Source organism: Equus quagga, chromosome 16, assembly GCF_021613505.1.
Source record: "Equus quagga isolate Etosha38 chromosome 16, UCLA_HA_Equagga_1.0, whole genome shotgun sequence".
In the NCBI taxonomy this organism is placed as follows: Eukaryota; Metazoa; Chordata; class Mammalia; order Perissodactyla; family Equidae; genus Equus; species Equus quagga.
Genome location: NC_060282.1, coordinates 74,571,059 through 74,591,269, shown reverse-complemented (window position 1 = coordinate 74,591,269; position 20,211 = coordinate 74,571,059).

Sequence of the window (20,211 nt, the reverse complement as noted above, 5' to 3'; positions counted from 1 at the left end):
AAACACTGAGGATCGCGGACTTTCTGAAGATGGAATCAATAGTCAATCAATGTTTAGCCAAGACTCGCTCTCCACCTCCAACTCCAATTAAAATTCTTTGCAATACAGCCTCCCTTCTTTCCTTTTAAAAGCCCCTGACTTTTACTCCCTAGCAGGACACTATTTGGGTTTCTACCTGATTCTGTGCTCCCTGAATTGCAATTCTTTGATGCCAAGTAAATATCTCTTAAACTGGTTTCTGTTTTTGCAGGTCAACAATATGTATACATATATATAGTCACACACACACACATATATGCATATATAATATATGATGCACACAAAAAATAGTACACACATCCACACATATAAATCTTCTATTATTAATATGCACAAAGTAGTTACAATTTTAATATTTCTAAAGTTCTCAAAACAATATCTGGCCTATCATAAGTATCACATACATGCTTCCTTTTTACTATGATGAAGTAGTCAGTAATCTAACAAACTAGATTTCAGATCCATGAAGAACAATAAAAACACATAGGCCTATTTTGCTTTTAAAAATAGAAATTTATTTTCTATAAAAAGGATAAAAAACGTGTCCACCATGGCTGCAACATTTCTGAAAACATTACATGTCTACCAGTCAGTAAATAATAAGTGCTAAATAAGTGGGATGGAAAATAAGCCTTGTGGAAGTTCAGAAGAAGGAAAGATTGCTTCCAGATGAAATAGTCAGGGATTGCTTTGCACGAGAGGCAGGATCCGAACTGCACTTTGAAAAATGGGCAGGATTTGGATAAACAGAGCAAGGAAGGTTGGGTTGAGAGGTGTCATAAGAAGAATAAAGTGCAAAGGCAGAGCTTCATTGTCATTTTTCTCTACCTCGGCATTGATGATGGGAGAGAAATGTGTTTAAGCACAAAGCCAAGAGGGAAATCTCCTTTCTCTTTTTTACTGATTTTTGAACTCTCTCCCACTATCACTAAATGTTTCAAAGCAAGGCTCCCTGGAAGATTTTCCTTTCTATTACACTCCCTTGGATAACAATATATTCATATCTGTTGCTTGGAAAATAAAATGTTTCCATAATTATGATACTATTTCATCTTTACAATATTGAAATGAAAGCGTGTGTGCGTGGGCACTTTCTTTATAACCTGGGTTTCTCTAGTTCTTAAGGAACGAGGAAGCTGTGATCATTTGCCCTGTCAGAGTAGGGAGAAAGGCATTGTCTCTACTCAAACAAAATAACAGCCGAAGTACAGTGAGGCATCCAAAGACACAGAGCATACCACGTTTAATAGACTGCATGGAAATCCGGCCATGAGGGGTGGCTCTGGAGATATTTGCCTCCTCAGTAAACGATGCTCCCTTCTCCATCTGCAAACACAGCTCCGTTACCTGTATCACCTTCACTGGCAAGGGACACACTCTTGTCTGGATTGGCTAATGAAAGGTATGTGACAATTTAGTCATTGGTAAGGTGTATAATTCACAGACTCTTAACCTAAGGAAAATAATATTAGGAAAGAATGTCTGCTGAAAAAAGAAAATCTCCTAAATGCATATCCAAGCTTAAATAATTTAGGGATTTTCTGCTGTTTAGGATTATCTGCACCAGTAAGCATCTCTATTCCTGCTTGTAACCAAGTGTTGACTTAGTTTGTCTGCTAGAAGGTGACCCCAGCTGCGAGCATATGTAGTAATTATGATAGATATGGGATATTTGTCAATGTAAATCCCTGAATTCGTTATGTATACAAATAAAAGTATTTTATTTCCTATTTTCTTTGGTCAAAGTTGCTCTGAAACATACTCAGGGTGAATTTGGGGTTAACATATGAAAAGAATGCTTCGCCAAACACTACAATAGTGAAAATTAGCTGGATTTCATTTTCTCTAAATTATGTAGCTTCATCTGTTAATATACACCAATTCAGACTACAATATTTATTACGCCCTTTTTGTGAGTGAAATCCTGTGATTGCATCACCTGAGGAGTTATTTAGATGTGATTAAAGCCTAGAATTTCAGCTGGACAAGCCCACAACATTTGTGGCTCCACTTTGCACCTTAAAACTTGCATTTGCACCTGCAAAAAGCTGAAATGAATCTCCAGTCGGCACATGTGTGTTCCATTATTCATTTTTTATGAGCAGATGTGGGTGATGTGGGCAAAGAGCTAGATGCATCTTTAATTGAGAAAACCTGTGGAAAAGTTATCCCTGACTCTCTCCTAGGGAATTGATTTAGAACACGACACATCATGATTTGGAAACTACGAGTCAGACCCAAATGTTGACCAGACAACCTAAACGTGAACGTAGGTTGTCAAAAATGAATATTAAGGACATTAATCCTCAGATTTTCTTCCTTTCAAAATTTCTCTTTGAATAACACTGTGTCCATTTGGGTTTTTTTGTTTGTTTGTTTTGTTTTAACATTCCCTCTAAAATAATATAAACCATCAGGATTAAAGACAGAAAAGCCAGTGGCAATCATTTGCAGAAAAATAAACTGGGTCCCAAACTTATTTTTTCATGCTTCATTCACAATGAATCTTAGAATTGTGTAATTTAAAGATATTTTGTTTTATGTACACTTACGTATTTGAATATTTATTCCACAGAGGATACTCCTCTAGTTGCTAGTTATGAGGCGTGGAGGTAAAAGTGAGTGAGACACAGACCCTGACATAAAGAAATACATATTTTAAAAAGCATAGTTTATAAAGCTTGGCTATTCTAGAACTTATAATAATGACATGGCTTCTGGTCAGATCAAATCAAATTGTATATGCATTTGAAAACTAGATTGCTTCTTCCACAAAAACCAATGCTATGCTTCTATAAGCCAGCGGCAGTGTTAGGTGTCGGGAGACGATGAGGAAGAAGCCCGGAAGAAATGGACCATCCAGTGGAGGAGAACAGAGTGATGAGTGCCAGGGGACTGATGGAGACCAGCAGGAAAAGAACCTACCTCAGCTCTGGGCAATCGGACATGGAAAATGACACCCACAGTTAGACCTGAAAGATCTGTTGGTCTTAGGCAGTTTGGAGAAGGCATGGAAATGAGATCTAGGTCGAGAAAGAAGCATGCAGAAGATACCAAGATGGGAAAAGATGGTGACTTAGAGGAACAGCAAGGAGATTTGTCACACACAAACAGAGAGAGGGAAGTAGTAGGGAAGACGAAGTTGAAGAGATAATAATTATAGCTAGTATTTATCTATTACTTACTATGTGCCAGACAGTATTCTAAGAACATTAGAGAATGTCTCTCATTCAGTCTTCACCAAAATCATATGAAGACATACCCCATTTTAAAAACAAGAATACTGAGGCTTAGAGAAATTAAGTACTTGCCCCAAACCCCCAGCTATGAGATGACAGAATTCAAACCTAGGCTCCAGTGTCCGTGTTCTTAACCACTATACTGTGTGGCTTCAAAGGAACAAGTTGAGACACATTGAGGGGTTTGTACTTGATCTGAAGAACATTTGGCAACCGTCGAGGAGTTTTAAGTAGTTCTTGAATTTTAGCAAAGTGAATAAAAGATTGGAGGGGAATGATTCTGCATCAGGAAGGACATCTAGGAGGCTACTTAGGATTCCAGAGAAAGATAGGAGTGTGTCTAAGATGGTGCAGAGGGATAGAGAAAATTGAAAAACTTTAAGTGATATTAAGGAGCAAGAGGCGGCATCAAGAGGATTTGTTGAGAGAAATATTTGGGGGAACAAGTTAGAGTGGCTGAGTCCTTGGCTCCCAGTTTATCGAGGAGGGCTTTTAGTGTGTGCTCCCTCCACATCTTTCACCACAGAGTTGAGAAGTCGTGCCTGTTCTCTGGGATTTTATAGCACCCTGAGGACACCATTATCCAAGCTGGTCATCATAGGTCCCTCTTGGTTCAGGCTTATTGAGGTTGTCTTTTACCTTCAGTATCTCCAGAAGCTAACAGAGATTTGTTTAAATCTTTGTTGAATGGGTACAATGACACGTATAAGTGGTAGGGAACAGAAGGGGATCAGGAGATAATAGAGAGTAACGTCTATGTCCTATCTGCTATCTTAGAAATAAAAAGAAAGAGTTGGAAATACGGCAGGCATTTTTATCTATTCTTTTTCACGGTGTTGGGGTTTAAGAAGAGAAGGGAGAACTTGGGGAAAGATAACTGGCTACAAATATTGTTTTGAGGAGTAAAATTTGTGTCTTTGGGCCACCACTTAAAATATTCAAGACGGGATCTTTTCCTGAGGATGAACTGCCTCTTACATATTTATCGAAAGATTATTCATTTTATCAAGACCTCTTCAATATGAAAATTCAGTGGCCAGAGGGGGGAAATCGGCAAAAAAATATTTTTATGGGAAACATTGGGAATAGCATGATAAAGAGAGAAAAATGGAGGAAGTAGCAAGGAGGAGATAATTATAAATGGAGCCTGGGACAGTGGGACTGGACACAGTATGGGAATGCAAAGCATGGATAAGAAACCAAGTGAAACTGTGTGAAATTGGGCACTATGGTGGAACATGAGGGACAGCTTTTAGGAATCATCGTGAGCTTGATGGTGCCAGACTCAGCATTGTCTCCTTCCATTAGGCTTGTTCTCTGAGCTTAAGAATTCAAGAATTATTGCTACCTAGAGGTGGGTCAACATCATCCACCAAGCTTTCAGTTTGGAGCTCTCTAGTTGGCTGGTGTTTTACTTGACATCTCTCATCTTTTAACTCCTAATTTCCCATTTTCATCACCTGAATATAGCCTCCTATATCCCATTCATCTAATTATATGTTTATCTGTAAATTCCTTTATGGGTGGAGAGCAATTTCTTAGTGATTCTACAATCACTTTTATCTTCCTAACACTTTGCAAGGAGTCTTGCACATAAATGCATTTGAAAAATGTTACATGTATAGTAGAAAAAAATGTGATATAATAATTTTATAGTCACTTGGTAAGGGGGATGAATCCAGATAACAAATGGGAGAATCTTTTATTTGCTGCCTTTTTGTCAACTTGAAGACAGTATAAATGATGACTGTGGGATGTGATATATTAGAGGACATAAATTAATCCACATTTGAGAAAAAGAAAGGCGTAAAAGGGCCAAGGTGGAAGTGGAGCATGTTGGGGGAAAGGGAATGAGAAACTGCAGTGGGAGAGTTTAAAAGAGAGAGGAACTGGATGCTGAGAACCTAACTTGGAAGGAAAACATAGAAATTTTGAAGTAAATTTTATGCCCAGTTATAGAAAGCCCTCCCACTAATTCCTTTATTAATCTTTAATAAAATACCTATGCCTTAGAAGAATCTAATAGAGATTTGTGGGGATGGTGGGGAATGAGGGGCAGGGCCGAGGCCTGGTCATGGAGGCAAGAATAGAAGCTTCCCATGGGGTGCAGCTGCATTAGACTTCGAAGGGAGGGAGGGAGGCGAATATAGAGACAGAACTGGATCTGCAGGGAGAAAAGCCAAATAACCCTGCATCATAACTCCCTGCTTTTAAACAGAGTCCACCATGGACGAAAAGAAAAGGGAGGAAAATAGGGGTTTTCTCATTTTGACAAAACACCAAAGTAGCCAGACAAAGAGAAGAAGTAGGAGTAATGGAAAATGCCAATCTCAAACTGTCACCTAGGCAGGCCAGAGTAGGGACAAGTCTCAGTGAAGCCTGCCACAGAGCTCTGGTTCAGCCTTTTAAACTCTATGATAATCAGTGTACTGAAAATGTAAAATCTGAGATACTAACAGATTAAATATGTTAACATATGTGAAAATACAAAACATAGATGCGCAGAACATAGCAGATGCTCAAATAATGTTTCTTTCTTTTCCTAAAACTTCAACTCTTCAGATTGCTGCCAAAATTTCTATTCATCTTTAAACAATGACAAAGTAAAGGGAATGATGGGACCTACTATCAACCTGTCTTTTAAAACAGGTGAAAATTGTTTTTTAATATAAGAATGGAGACCTTGTGAGAAGGGTTGTGTCACCTTATTTCTCAATTGTTAGTGAATGGAAATGCTGGTCATAATCAGACATGTGCCAGAAGTATTGTAGAGGAAGGTTCACATCCTTCAAAGGGAGGTAGTTCCCAGACTATATAAGCCTGGGGATATGGTCATGGTACCAGGTAATCGTAATCATAATCATCATCCCATTGCTTTTCGGCAATGTTTTCAAAATTACCACCTCTCCCAATTCTGACTTGCCTTTTTGCTTCTAGGGTGGTAGAAGGTTGTTCCAGTTCCTTCTAGCCTATTTCAATAACACTGTGTAACATGGTGGTTACAGTTTAAGAAATGAACAAAGTACAGTTTTCTTCCCGTCATCTTTGCCACCACCAAAGATCATCTTTGCTGAAACTCCCTCACAGTAGCAGCTTCTTTGCTGACCACAAGGAGGTAGCCATTGTCAGAGATCAGGGTACAATCACAAGGCCAGAACACATCTATACTACTTTAATGGTCCTTTTATCTATCTCCCCTGGGACTAATAAGATTAGAAACTAGATCGAACACCGTAGAGCTCATTCTATCTACACAGTTCCTTCCAGGAAACTGCTTTATTTCTGTTTCCAGACAGCCAGACTTGTATTAGATGATTTGACTTAAGTCATATCATCTCTAAGCTTCTACCATAACAGATTTGATCCCACTGTTTGACCCACTAAAAGGGAGGATGAGTTAAGAAGCCTGGGAGCCTCCCCAAATGAATATCAGACTCCTCAATTGCAACTGATCCAAATGAAAAAAAAAATGAGGAGTATATAGAGAAGGATATAGTTGCACAGAGAGCAATTTAGTAAGACATAATTTTAAAAGAACTGGTAGAAAAGACAGACTGGATGATATTTAGCTAAGGTTGTACATTAGAGTGACACAGAACAATATAGGATGCGCTGTGGATGCTTAGATCTACAATGAGAAAAGTGTATAGACAACAGAAAGACTTTTTTTGTTTTATTTCATTTTTGTTATTTTGTTCAAGTCATGATAAAGATTAAGGCATGACTATGCAGTGAAGCCAAGGATGTAATGTAAGGAGTTGAAGAAAGTAGATATGCTCAACCATTTCTATTTATTTTTCATGCCAGAGGGTATAGGTTTTAGATGAGGAAATTTAGAATAAACATTGATGTGAAATCACAGTTGAGTGAAAAGACTGTAAGAGACGACTTAGCAGCTCTTCCAACCAGAACAGCTGGAGCTCGGCTACTATAAGAAGTTTCATATGCACTTGAATTTTCTTGATCTCTAAAGATTTAGTGGAACTAAGAAGAAATACAGGAGGACAGGGGGCTGTCCCCATTTTCATTGAGGGAAAGCTGGAGGCTACAACGTATAAATCAATAAGGATGGCTTCAGCACTGACAAAATTCTAGGATGGCTTATTGAATAGGTAATTCGCAGGAATATTTAAGATTTATAACAATAGTAGCTTGAATTCATCGTATGTTATATCTAGGTTAGCCTCAATATTTTGATAAATTAGACAGGTGAGATTCAAGAAACATGTAGACATAGTCTTTGAATGTTGGCAAGAAATCTGAGTAAGTTTTCCATTATATCCTTTGGAAGAAAATGGAGAAATGAGGGCTCTGTTATAGAAAACAACATAAGATAAATTTGTACTCTTTTGAAAAATTTACATAAAATGGACTGCGTCACAAGTGTCTTGAGGAGTATCTTTTATTTGTCTTGATACCCCAGCATGGAATGCATAGTAGATGGTCAAAAAATGCTAATGTCTGACTGAATGAAAGAGTGAATATCGAATAGATCAATTCAGTATTAGTTGGTTCTCTAAGCAGTTTTGAGTAGGGACTGTGCTAAAAGGAACATTGCAAGGTGGCTTCAGTTAAGGTTTCATGGATACTTCTGGGTTCAATACTTGCTGGCAGTGGTAAGGTTAACTTTGAATCTACTACTTATTTAGAAACACACTACTGATTCTTCTCAGTTAGACTGAGACGTTTGTGTCAACAAATAGGTAATTCTATCTATTAGGCACAGAAAGTAGAAGCTCAATGATTGATATGTTCTTTTAAGAGTTTTTGAATGTGCCCAGATCTTTTGCAGAACTACCTTACATCATAAAAAGCTGAAAGTATTAGAGGCATTGTCTCTAGAATTGCACTTATTTTCTGTATGTGATATGGTGACTAACTTAGGGTTGTATATTTAATGAGCTCAAAATACTTTAACTTAATATATCTAGTTTCATTTTGCAATGAGCAAGGAAACTTTGACCTTCCAATGAATGGATCAGAGTTGGCAAGAATTGTGCACGGTAGTTTTGTGATGCAGATTTCAGCTAATGGACCATGTAATTAAGATGACCAATTGCTAATGCAGTTGGAGAAATTCCAAGAACTCTGATATGAAGCCTACCAATTACAGTGCATTTCCCACTACTATCTAAGGGGATTAATAATTCTTTTCATTGGCTTTATTGAAATTCTTCAACAAATTTAAGAATATTTCAATTCATAATGGAAGAAATAGTATTATATCTACTTCTACAGTAAAGTACAGGAAATGAGAGAGGCATAGCTCATCTGTAAGTATCCATAATAGTTCTATCTGGTACTTCTTTATGTAATAGTACTTTCATAATTATATTTTATCTCACTGATATTGAGTGTATATAAATGAATTCACAATATATTGATCTTTTTGTCAAGGATTAATAAATAATCCAGATAGAGGTGAAAGGCAGGAGATATACAGAGATGAGTCCATTATTTTTAGATGTACAATGTCAGTAAGTAATAAAGTAGTTTTGTCATAATTAGAGCATTTTCTTCTCCTTCTTTATTTTTACTGCTAGATTTTTTCCTAGGTGCTCAATAAATGTTTATGGAACAAGATTGAATCATCAATAATGCAGTAATTGTAAAATTTTATTTTGAAAGGCGTAGTTCCAGTATTGACTTAAAACATAAGTGATGTAAGTTTCCCGTGTTAAGCATTGTATATGATATTTAATTTTGAGTCAATGTATGTTAATTGAAAAAATGCATAAGTAAATCCTCTACTGTTCAGTTAGCTCTAACTGGATCTTATTTGTCTTGCTGACATTGTATTACTCTAAAAGAAGATTGAAGGACGCGTAGAAAAATGTCAACATTTATAATATCTGGGTGGTCACAACTTGGCTGTTTGTTTCATATTATTCTCCTTATTTGTCTATGTGTTTAAAGTATTTAGAAATTTAGAAAATAGTTAGCATGTCTTATTGTTGCGTTGTTGACTTTTTCTTCAATGTGGCCAGTTCTGTAACATTTATTAAATCAATATTTTTGTGCTCCGACAGTATAAAGTGGTGGGAATATAGCTGCGTGTAAAAGTGTGCATAGTTTTATTTCTTTGAAGCTCTTCTTCTGGAAAACATAGAGGCATGAACTAAGATAAAATAAATACATTTTTTAATTCATAGCTGACTTTTCAAGAAAGTAAAGGAAATAGTCAAGTACTTCCTCTTTCCCCAACAACATATGAGGATTTAAAAGCTGAAATCAAAATTGCAAGCCAATATGAAATCTGGAGCGTTTCTTGGGGCATGGAGAGGGAAAATATGACGCAGCAATCCAGAATTGTATGGAATAACGGGGATCAGGATATTAGGTCTTGGGCCTATGGAAGTGGGGAAAGTTGGGAGAATTTTCATAAAATCTTGCTTCTCTGAAGGCATATAGCCTGAGTGGGAGGGCCGGCTGGAAAAATCCAGAAATGCATACAGACATGAAAATCTATCTGTTTTGGTCACAGTGACAGATGGGTGGATAAAGTGGCTTTTTGGAATATGTGCCTTGGGCTTGACTCACACTGGTCTAGGGTTCTACTTTATACTTTCTGGTGGTCAGGGAAACTGGAAGCTGAGAGATTAATTACAGTAGTCTCAGTTTGTTGAGATGGCTTGTCTGCAGCAGTAGCCTATAAAAATCCTCTCTGGAGGGAATCATCCTTAACCTGGGCCCCTCATATTCCTCCACGGAGCAAATTCAACCCAATATGAACATACAACTAAAAAAAAAATTCAAATACGTGCAGGAGAAAACAACCACCAACAAATTTAAACCCCAAGGACATCAGGTATTGAAATCATCCCTTATAGAATATAAAATAAGAAAGGATAAAATATATATTCAGGGGCCAGCCTGGTAGCGCAGCTGCTAAGCTCACACGTTTCACTTCTCGGCGGCCCGGGGTTCGGCAGTTTGGATCCCGGGTGTGGACATGGCACCACTTGGCAAAAGCCATGCTGTGGGAGGCGTCCCACATATAAAGTAGAGGAAGATGGGCATGGATGTTAGCTCAGGGCCAGTCTTCCTCAGCAAAAAGAGGAAGATTGGCAGTAGTTAGATCAGGGCTAATCTTCCTCAAAAAAACCAAAACCAAAACAAAACAAAACAAATATATATATTCAAAAAAGTGACCAAAGAGGGGCTGGCCCCGTGGCCGAGTGGTTAAGTTCGCACGCTCCGCTGCAGGCGGCCCAGTGTTTCGTTGGTTCGAATCCTGGGCGCGGACATGGCAGTGCTCGTCAGACCACGCTGAGGCAGCGACCCACATGCCACAACTAGAAGGACCCACAACGAAGAATATGCAACTATGTACTGGGGGGCTTTGGGGAGAAAAAGGAACAACAAATAAAACCTTTAAAAAAAAAAAAGTGACCAAAGAATAAGAGGATATAAAAAATAACCAAATAGAGTTGAAAAAGAACGAATTGGAAATTTGTATTAGTCAGAATAGGTTGGGTTGTGCCATAGCAAAATGCAACCGTGACAACAAGTGTTCCTTTTACTCCCTTAGAGTTGGCTGAGGATCATGTGACTCCCTATGGTAACCGTCCTGTAGGCAGCAACTTAGATATCCAGGCTGATTGAATGTCATGCCTCTGCCATTGCAACATAAGGTCCTGTTTTTGTCTAAGGCTAAGGGACAGCTGGAGGGTAGCAGACAAACTCATCTGAGATTCTTCTTGCAAGTGACTCATATCTTATGGGCTGAGTAATGTATGGGAACAAAGAGAATTTTTTTTTTCTACAAGATATAGAAACCTTTAATGGCACCTTAAGTGACATAGAAAAAGAGAATAAGAAGACCTAACGTGTCTAATTGGAGTTTTAGAAGGAGACTAGAGAAAATGGGGGAGAAACAGTGAGAAGATTTTTTTGAGAATTCATGAAAAGTGCAAATTCAGATTCAAAAACCATCACATCAGCTAACCAGGATAAATATATAGAAATCCATTTAGTCACAGCATAGTGAAATCACAGGAGAGCAAAGACAAGGACTCATTATTACAGCCACTGTAGATGATAAGAAATGTTTTCTATGAAGGAGTGACAGGCTGAAATTGAACTTATCATCATTAAAAGCCAATAGAAAAATAACTATAAGTTATAGAGAGATATGTTCTTAGGATTATCCAGAGAAACAGAACCAAAGGATATATATAGATTATATATAAGAGGACATTTATTGTAAGAATTGACTCCAACAGTTATCGAGGCTGAGAAGCCCCATGATCTGCTATCTGCAAGGTGGAGACCCAGAAAAGTCTGTAGTGTAATTCAGTTCAATTCAGAAGGCCCGAGAATCAGGGGCCCTATGGTGTAAGTTCCCATCTGAACCTAAAAGTTCCCCATCTGGGTCTGGAAGTTTGAGAACCAGGATTGCCTATGTCGAAGGTGGAGAAGATGGATGTCCCAGCTCAAGATTCTGGAAACACCATCCACAGACACACTCAGAAATAATGTTTTACCACTTATCTAGGTATTTCTTACTCCAGTCAAGCTGACATATAAAATTAACCATCACAAGAGGTAATAATTGTCAACAAAGAATTGTGCACCTCATGCAGTAACCTTTCCAGAAGAAGTTCAAAGATATTTTCAAACAAACTGTTAGGAGAGTTTATCTTACCAAAAAAAAAAAAAAAAAAAAGTTTAATTTATGAATAGGAAGCAAAACAGCATGGAAATAAAACACCGGGAAAAAATCACACATATACCAACAAACATATGAAATAGTAAACATATGTGAACTGGTAAACATAAGAAAAGATTCTCGACATCATTAATAACCAAGGAAACACATTAAAACTACAAACTATTTTATCCCTAACCATTTGGCGAATTCAAGAAGTCTGATAAAACCAAGTATCAGCGGAACAACATCAAGTTTTATACACTTCTGATGAGAGTTTGCTTCTGTAAAACTACTTCTGGAAAACAGTTTGACGTTGTTTAGTAATATCGAAAATGTGAAATTCATTTGTTAGATATAATCCTGAGAGAAATTCTTGCACATATATGCCAGAAGAAATGAATGAATACGTCTGTACTGTTTATAATAGCAAATGCCAGGAATCAATCTAAATATCTAAATATCCATTGATGAAGGTATGCATAAAATTACATATATATGAGAATTCGTATATATATATATATATATATATATATACACGTAAAGGTATGCTATGCAGCATTGACAATGGAAGATTTGTATAAAGCCCAATAACATAAAACTAAATACTATTTGTTTACAGATACAGGCACATGTACTGAAATCACAAGGGTAGGAAACAATACCTGTGAGCAATAAGTGGTGGGAGAAGGAGGATGCACTGAGTGACAGGTGGGAGGGGCTTCAACAATACTAGTAATGTATTTCTTAAGCAGCGAAATTAGATTGTTTATTTTTCATATAATATATTCCAACATGTATCCCTTTCATATATAAAATGTTTGTATTCAAAGAAGTGTAAATTTTCAGGCAGAGTCTGCCATCGTGTGTAGAAGCTCACACAAGGTAATGTAAAGTTTCAACACTGATAAATACTCCTAAGGGAGGTACATGTGCTGCTATTTAAAGTAGGGATATGCGACTTTAGGAGCATAAAGTGACAGAGAGGAAATCACCTACATAGGGAAGACTGGGGACTTTCTCTTACTCCAAAAATTTCCCCTTTTTATTTGTGGTTTTATCCTTCCAGTACTGCTCCTGAAACTCCCTTGATTTTTAAAAGTACTTTTGTCAGGGCCCAGGTAAATTCCATCTCTATTATCTTTATCTTAAGGTAAAAAAAAAAAAAAATGCCATTTTGCACTTACCAAATATCCATTCCAAATTTTCCTATAGTCTCTATCCTTCTAAGTAGGGAAATTTTCTACTACTTTTGGAGACATTTTGAGATACAAATATCTTCCAATACTCAATTGAGTATATTTTAATGTATTTATATTTGCATCCACCAATATCCTATACTTTAGTCTAAAGGTGAAAAAAATTAATCTGTCTTTCCTGAGATATGGCTGTTTTGGTAGACTGATCATATTGATGGCTTCAATAGTGGTCTGCCTATATCCATGCCCTTTGCAATGGGATTTAGCAGCTTCTCCCATCTAGCGGTCTATTTGTCCACTCCTTACATTTGGGCTCAGCTTGTGACCGGTTGTCTTCTTTTGGGTCCTGTTTCTGCCATAGAACAAGCCCAGGATAGCCTGCAAGACATTGAGAAGCCATGTAGAGGAGAGCGAGATACCCAGCTGATGGCCAAACAGCCCGCTGAAGCAAAGCCAACGAGCTGATGTGCAGCTGGCTGCGGAAGCGTGAGTGAAAGAGCTGCCTCTTTGAAGATTCCAAGGTAGGAAAAAGCATGAGCTCTAGGGAAAGTGATGAAAATGCAGATGCTAAGGAGAGTGGAAAAAATTAAGCTAGCAATGTAGGCAGGAGCTAAACTATGCAGAGCTTCATAGACCATGTTTAGCATTTCATTCCAAGGTTTTGAACAAGGGAGAGATATGATTAAATCTGCATTTTAAAAATATTATTCTTACTGCTGTCTGGAGAATGGATTGTACAGGGCTTAGGTGTGGGTATGAGGAGACCAGCAAAGAGACCACTGCAGTGGTCCAGGCTAGATTGAGTGATTGAGTAGATGTTAGCAATGGACGTGAAAAGAAGTGAAGAGAGCTAACAGATATGCAATAGTTAAGTCTGTAGATTTGGTAAAGTATTGGTTGGGGAATAAGATGAGCTTGTAAATGATGACTCCAAAGTCTCTAATTAGAACAACTGGATGGATGATGACATTCATTGAGCTAGAGGGCCCTGGAGGAAAACCAGTTGGGAGGTAGAAGTAAAGTTTTTGGATTTAGTTTTGAGCATGTCTAATTTGAGAGATATATAAGACATTCAAGGGGAACTATCAAGTAGATGGTTAGATAATTGGACTAGAAACACCAAAGAAAGGTTTTAGTTAAAGATACAAATTTGGTAGGCAGTCAGGTGAAGCAGTTCGGTGACTTCAGGTAGAGGACACTGGAGGCAGCAACATATTCATTAATTCATTCACTCAATATTCAAGCAACAAGCAATGTTCAATGTCCGAGGGATAGAACAGTAGACAAGACAGGTAATGACCTTTTCCCCATGGACTTTTGTTGCTTGTCAAAGAGTCAGGAGCTGAGAAGGGGACTGTGTGAAGCAGAAAGGCAAGAAGAGAAGGGTTCACAGGTGAAATGCTACAAGCCTGCTGTTATAACAAGATATGAATAAAGGTGGAGGTAGAAAAGATGCGGGGAGAAGACTAGAAGACTAGAACTGCAGAGGTAGCTTATCAGAGATAAAAGAATGATGGGCATGTACTGGACAAGAAATGAAAAAGAATTGGTAAACCTCAGATATGGGGAGAACAGAAAATGACTAGTGTAAAAAAAAAGAAGAATTGAATATGCTGGAGGAAGACAAGATCTTAGGGGAAAAAGCATAACAGAAGACGAATAAACAAGGTGAGAGAGATTTGGTATTAGAAGCAAGGGAGAAAAGATATAAATGAGTGCTTACTAAAGGCCAAGCTTTATATTAAGCATTTTAGAGATACTTATCTTATTTAATCTGCAATGACATAGTGAGTTTTTGCTTCCACTTTGCTATGGAAGGAACTGAAGTACAGAGGAGTTAATAATTTTTCAAGATCACGGTAAGAAGGAAGTAGGGCAGAGATTCTAAGCACAAGCAGAAGGATTCTTCTTGTATGCGAAGGTTTTCCACTCCCACTGTCACAGCAAGGCAGAAGGTAAGACACTGGGGTTGGGTCGGGGGGTGGGGGAGGGTCGAGATATGGGAGGGAGGTTACATTGAGAAGTTGAGAAAGTTCCTACCTGATGGTTCCTACATGCTGCAGGAAGTGGGTGAGCTCCTTTGCTGAGCATGAGGGGGGAAGGTGGGAGAGACAGGGGTGTGAGAAGAAGGTAAGGGATTGAAAAAGCTGTGGTAAGGAATGAATGCAGGACATTAAAATAAACACATGCATGGCCAAAATTCCCCTTGGCGTAAACCCTTCTGACCAAAACCCTTTCCCCAGGGTACTGCCCATCTCTCTTCTTTCCTTCAAAATCAAGCTTCTGGAAAGAGTAGACCCTACTTCCTCATTCCACCCTCTCCCTTCTCATTCCTTCCTCTTCCATTTCACGGAAACTTTCTTATTGAATCACCACTGACCTCTTTGTTCAATAAAGTAATGGACTCCTTCAGTTTTCACTTTACATGTCATTGTCACTGTACTTGAGACTTGTTCACTCTCCTTCAAACTCCTTCTCCACTTTTGCTTCCAAGACTGTGCTCTTCTCCGTTTTTCTTGTTTCTTTAGCCACTGATTCTTACTTTTCTTCAATTACTTGCTTTCTAAAAATTGATGAGTGGCAGTGTTCTGCTCTGAGATCTTCCTCTCCCCTACCCTTACGGCTCCTCCCTTCATCTCCCCTCCTCTCTCCTTCTTAGGTACTTTTAAAACTGAATTCAGTAACTAAATTTTGGAGAAGAGAATCCCATTTTTTACTTTTCTTGATTCCCTAAAGTCTTAATGATAAAAACTTAATTTTATGATTTAAATTTTTTCTCATAAAGTGGATTTCTGCTGAAGATGAATCTCTTGCTGTCTAGAGTTCTTAAATTGTTGTATGCTTTCAGCAGCTTTGTTTTTGTACTCTCTTCCTTGTTTTACAGAGATTTAATTTAAATTATTAGAATGAATTACTTGTCACCTCCATTTTGCTAAGTACGTTTTGACTGTTCCCCTCTCCCCTCCCTCTTACTGAAATTACATTCGCCACTTAACTCCACCTACCGCCAAAAATGTCTACAGAGGTTGCTTTGCTTAAAGCCACAATGTCCAGCAATCTTTGTGAGAAGCCCAGCTCTTTGCCTCACAAATGCCCTCTTTAGACTCTAAGCATTTTCGTCTTTATGTTAGCTAATATCTTTGCTAATGTTTTAGCTGTTTATTGATGTAACTGACTCTCGAATTGTTTTTATTAAGTTCTGTAATACTGCGGGGAAATACTCTAAATTCTATAATAGTTATTAATATTAATATTAATAACAGGTGCTGTTTCACAGGTCAGTTGCTAAATTAAGCTAAGTTATGGGCTCATAAATGTCATAACATCAAAGCTTCACAGTGGGAGATCCTGGCTTCCTTTCTCTGGCCCTGGGTGAGTAAGTTAACTGATCTTCACATTATTTCTTGGTAATTGTCAAAGGGATGTTTTGCATTTTTTTAGATCTCAGCTACATCTAAAGAAAGTGAATTGATAAGACCCTCTAAAATTAGAAAGTTGTAGCATTATGCCGTAATAGATGTCTTAATAATTCAACTTGTCATGCAGCATGCAATTAAAACTTTCCTTTGGGACTCAAGAGAGAAATCCCAGTTTCTTCTAAAGAAGTTTAGCCAATACATAACGAGAAGAGTAATTCAAGTAAATGGGACTGAATTTCATAGAGAAAAGGAAAATAAAAACAAAAATCTTTTTAACAAGGAAATTAATTATCACTGCACTTGATGATTTTATAGGTTTTATAATCTCACTTATTAGATCTTTTTATTATTCCCAATTAAAGCAGTATTATTATTTTTCATTTGGTAGAGAAAGGGGCATTAAATTTCTTTCATGAAACCATCAGCCAAAATTATCCTTCTTTTCTAGAATAAGCATAACTGATACTACGTATTACTTTGATTTAAAAGGAATATATGCTACCACTGACATTATATTTCGCTAACATAGTGGAAGAATTTTGAGTGAGCTTAATCAAAGAAGTTTATTTTTATATATTTATACCTATATCAATATCCATATTGACATTTTCCTATCCTTTGTATCTGATTATCTTATGTATGCTTTCTCTAATCCTGTAGTAAGGCAAGTCATTTTGTTTTATATCAGCTGGAGTGTAAAACATTGGAGGATAGCCATGTAAATGATTTTTTTTTCTGTGCTTACTGTTATGACTAAATTGTCTATAGATCATTTGCGCTATTTCATTGATTCTAAGATGCCCAATTCTTCTTTTACATTTAACATCTCTGAAATAAGGAGAGTAAGTGATCTATCGTAATTAAATCCTTAGCACTTTTTCTTTCTAGGGGGTTCAAAGCATAATGTACAAATATACCTTTCACAGTTAACAGTTGCAGATTCAATAAAATACTCAGTATTGAGGCCACCTCTCAGAGTGTAGCACAGTTTGGCAAAGACTGCCTATTGTCCTGCAATAATCATTTTGCCACATTTTCAAAATTTTAGCTGACATAGAGCCAAAAAAATCTAAGTTTTACCAGACCACCTTAAAGGTTACGGTCTTGGTTTGCTAAGGCTGTCTTAACAAAGAACTACAAACCGAGTGGCTTAAACAAACTTATTGTCTCACAGTTCTAGAAGCTTGAGGTCTAGGATTAAAGTGCCAGGAGGGCCATGCTCCCACTGAAGATGCCAGGAAAAACTCTGTTCCAGCCTCTCTCCCAGTGTCTGGTAGTTCCTTGGCTTATGGCAGCTTAATTCCAATCCTCATCTGGCGTTCATGTTTGCCTCTTTGCATGGTGAGTTCTTTTTATAAGGACATCAATCACATTGGATCAGGGCCCACCCTACTCTAGTATGACCTCATTGTAACTAAGTACATCCTCAATGGCCTTATTTCTAAATAAGGTCATCTTCTGAGGTACTGAGGATCAAGACTTCAACATATGGATTTTGAAGGATGCAATTTAACCCCCAACAGTGACTACATTCTGGTCAATGAGATGTAAGCAAATGTGTCAGCTTCCAGAAGCCCTCCTTAAGACACAATTGTCATGTATTCCTTACTACTTTTCTTTGATTCTTCCTCCATCTTGCTCCCTGGAAGAGAGATATTGCCTTAGAAGCTGAGGATAAAGTCTACAGCCCAAGTATGTTAGAGCAGTGGTCTGAATGGAGTCTTGGTTCCTAAAAACTTTGTAGAGCACAGCTGCTGTACCAGCCTTGGGTCAAGCCGCTATTGTTATGAAGTTTTCTGTTTTCTCAGCCAAATACAATTTGACTTTATATATGAGCTTTTGCAACATCAGTTAGAATCTTGGCTTTAACACTTGCTAGCTGTGGGCCATTCACATGTGTCTTGAACTTTATAAACCTTATTTTCTCACCTATAAAGGAAAAATAATCGTATCTACCTTAATGTTGGTATTAAAATAGTACTTAATACTTGGCATAGTCCTAACATATAAGAGGTTGCTGTTGCTCTTGTGATGGAAATTTTCATTTGAGTGGGAAATTGGGATATATGTTTATTAAGGACCTTTCAATTCTGTTTTTATTATTTTATTGAAACAATATTATAAGCACTTGAAAGAAATAGATGTTACCAACATCCAATAGTATTTAGGTGTTCATTTGTTCACTCAACAAACCTTTATTCAACACCTTCTCTGTACCAGCACTGTATTAGGCAATAAAGATGGAACAGTGAGCATAAACAGAATGGTCCCTGTTCCCACCCTCAGGAGGTTTACACTCCAGTTGGGTATAAATCAGGAAGAAGAGAAGCAATGTTACTGATGGTGGTGATGTTATACACATGACCTATGACCTCATCTATCTTGGAATGTGTTAAATGTGTTGTGGAAACGTGGAGCTGGGAGAGAAAAAGCTGCCAACTTGACAGAATCAACCTGGGCCATGAGTGCAGTGACATGAGAAAACATCAGATCTGCTGTCACTCAAACTGAAAGTGGCTTGCCAAGACACCTTACACTGAACCTAGTTCATTTCAGTTTGCATTTGCTCTCATTTTTTTTTGAGTGTGTTAATTTAATAACACTTATAACAATGAAAAAGCTAGTGAAACACAACATGCCATCCATATCAGTAAATAGATGTCCCAAGATTTTAGTTTGAAAAAGGCTTTTTTATTATAACTGACAACAACAATTACAGTAATGATGACTTTCCTTGAGAGTTTTATTCTGAAGTATAGTCCATCAATGCTGTATATAAGTAGTTGTCTATATCATCTTTGAAGAGATGCTCTCTGTCTCTAACTTTGAGGTTCATTATTATTGCTATTTGCCTTTTCCTTTCAATAGAGATTTTTTCCTTGTCTTCTTATATTTTCCCAGCAGGAAGACTATTTTAAACAGATTGCTCTGTTCATATGTTCTGCCTCTAGAATTGGCATGATTATGTTGAGCCTTTAATGGGTGAATTCTTGGAAGTAAGGAAGGCTTCAGCTTGATACAGCTATACCTGGGTTTTGACCATTTTTCAATCAGTAACAACCATTTTGATGGTCATTTATCAGACCTTAAAACTCCAAGCAAAAGATTTGTTATAAAAGACATAGTTTCAGAAAGAATTATTCAAAATCATCGAGATTGAATTACATCATAGTTAGTAAAAGTGAATTGGTTCATCTTTTGAATAATGTTATTGTAGAAACTGAAAAGCCAAAAAGATAAACTTTCTGGTGACAGTCCAGGGAGACTGGACACCTGTGGTTTTATTGATGCATAGTGTCTAAAAGTAAATAAAGCATAATGCAATAAAAGAATTGCCGTGCTTACGTTTATGTCTTCTCCAGTTTATTTAGGGCCAGTGTTCGTCATCTGGACTGGGCTCTGCTCTTCTCAATTACACACTTAGACTGTCAGAGCCTAAATATTTATAGAATGACTATCCATGCACCATATCAGTTACAATGCTAAACTTGTCTTTCTACCAAGATAGAGGACATTTAGATAATATAAAAGTATATATTTATCTATTGTGCCAAAGTATTTTTATGATTCACGGTTACTTAGAATAAATGTACTTGCAAGATTAACTGATTTTAATGTACATCCTGTGTTAGAACTATTACACACTGTTTCATTATTGTTTATTT